This window comes from Microtus pennsylvanicus, chromosome 13 (assembly GCF_037038515.1).
Source record: "Microtus pennsylvanicus isolate mMicPen1 chromosome 13, mMicPen1.hap1, whole genome shotgun sequence".
Taxonomy (NCBI): domain Eukaryota; kingdom Metazoa; phylum Chordata; class Mammalia; order Rodentia; family Cricetidae; genus Microtus; species Microtus pennsylvanicus.
This window is the reverse complement of record NC_134591.1, coordinates 12,602,859-12,605,002: the sequence shown is the minus strand read 5'-3', so window position 1 is coordinate 12,605,002 and position 2,144 is coordinate 12,602,859. Positions and strand designations below refer to the sequence as shown.

At 39.5% G+C, this 2,144-nt stretch overlaps 1 pseudogene; it reads left to right on the top strand.

Moving 5' to 3' along the window:
* The first annotated feature begins 288 nt into the window (after positions 1-288).
* LOC142834263 (ATP-dependent RNA helicase DDX18 pseudogene) lies at positions 289-1,869 on the top strand (annotated as a pseudogene).
* Positions 1,870-2,144: the final 275 nt, after the last annotated feature.

The window sequence follows — 2,144 nt, the reverse complement described above, 5'->3', positions numbered from 1 at the left end:
ACAGAAGATGAGAAGCTGTGGATTCCTTCCCAGTTAATATGGTTTGATTGAACAAGACTCCCTGAAATAGCTTCAAGACAAATGGCTGAGACTATGCAAAATGCAGGTCAAAGACGACTATAGCCAAAATAGACCTACAGAATTTCATATTTATATGTTTTAAGAACTTAAACTTTTCTTGACAATGAGATATGTCTGCTCCTGGCAGCATCAATTTACTTCAGAGAAGATGATGGACATTGAAGAAAGTCCACATGGAGCTTACTTTCTTTGTGGCAACAGTTAGCAATGGCTAAGAAAGTGCTCTTGTCTCAACTACTTGATAGTATGCTTTATAAATTAGTCTTGTCTGGCCTTATCAATGAAAACATTCTGAAGGCTAAAGAAGAAATGGGCCTCAAGTGCATGACTGATACAACATAAAACTCTTAGACAATTTCTGGAAGGCAGGAATCTTCTGGCAGCCACGAAAACAGGCAGTGGCAAAAGCCTTGTTTTCCTCATCTCTGTGATTGAGTTTATTGTGAAGTTGAAGTTCAAGACCTGGAGTGGAACAGGAGTCCTGATTCTCTCTTTTACCAGAGAACTGTCCATGCAGTTCTAAGGAACTGATGACACACCATGTTCACATGTATGGAAAGATCATGGGTGGTAGTAACAGGTCTGCTGAAGGGCAGAAGCTCATCAATGGCATCAACATCATCATGGCCACACCACAACAGTTCCTAGACCACATGCAGAATACTCCAGGGTTTATGTATAAAAGCTGCCAGTGTCTGGTTATTGATGAGGCCTATCGTATCTTAGATATTGGGTTTGAAGAGTAATTAAGTAAATTATTAAAGTTTTGCCATCATGCAGGCAAATTATGTTCTCTTCTGGCACACAAACCCCAAAAGTTGAAGGCTTGGCAATAATAATAATTTTTCTGAAAAAATGACCATTATATATGTTGGTATTGATCACAATAAATAGGTTGCCACTGAGAATGGGCTTTAGCCCATTGTGTGTCCCTATGAGAAGAGGTTTCTTCTGCTCTTCACATTCCTTAAGAAGAACCAGAAGAAGGAAGTTTTCTTTCCTTGTGTACATCTGTGAAGTACCACTATGAGCTATGAAACTACATTGACCTGACTGTCTTAGCTATCCTTGGAAGGCAACAGTAAAATAAGTGAACAACCATATTCTTCCACATCTACAACTTAGATATCAGGGATATTTCTGTGCACAAATCTGGCAGCCAAAGAGCTGGCATCCCCGAGGAAGACTGGATTGTTCAGCATGATCCTTCCAATGACCACAGGAACACTTTCATCATGTGGGTAGAACTGCTAGAGGCCTGAAGTTGGAAGAAGGATGGCCCTGCTCATCCTGCGCCATGAAGAGTCAAGTTTTCTTCATTAATTGAAGCAATCCAAGGTCCCAATGAATCAGTTTGACTTTTCTTGGTCAGAAGTTTCTGATATTCAGTCTCAACTGGAAAAGATATCGAAAAGAACTACTTTCTCTTTAAGTCTGCATAGGAAGCATATAAATCTTATGTACAAGTATATGACTCCCACTCTTTCAAGCACATCTTTAATGTGAACAACTTAAATTTGCCTCAGGTGACTCTGTCCTTTTGTTTTAAGGTTCTTCTTTTCATTGATATGAATGTAAGCAGCCAAAGACAAACTTTGAAAGGGAGGAGGTGGTGGTGAATTTGGCTACCACAAAACAAAGAAGGTGGAGAAATCCAAGATCTTCAAATGCAACAGGAAGAAGACAGCAGTGCTGTATGGAGATCTACTTGTTTGTTCCTGGCTGCTCAGGCCCAAAATAATCACATGGAAAATGTATAATTTCAATACTCTTTGGCCAATAGCTTAAGTGTATTACAGGCTAATTCATATCTTAAATTAACCCATGTCCATTATTCTGTGTATTGCCACATGGCTATGGCTTAACAGGTAAAGTTCTGTCACTGGCATATGTCTCCAGTGGGGCTACATGGCTTTTTACTGACTCTGATTTCTTTCTCCCAGCATTCAGTTTAGTTTTCCCTGCCTAGTTAAGTTCTGCCTTGCTATAGTTGCAAAACAGTTTCTTTATTCATTAACCAATAAAAGCAGTACATACACAGTAGGACCTTGCACATCATTTCC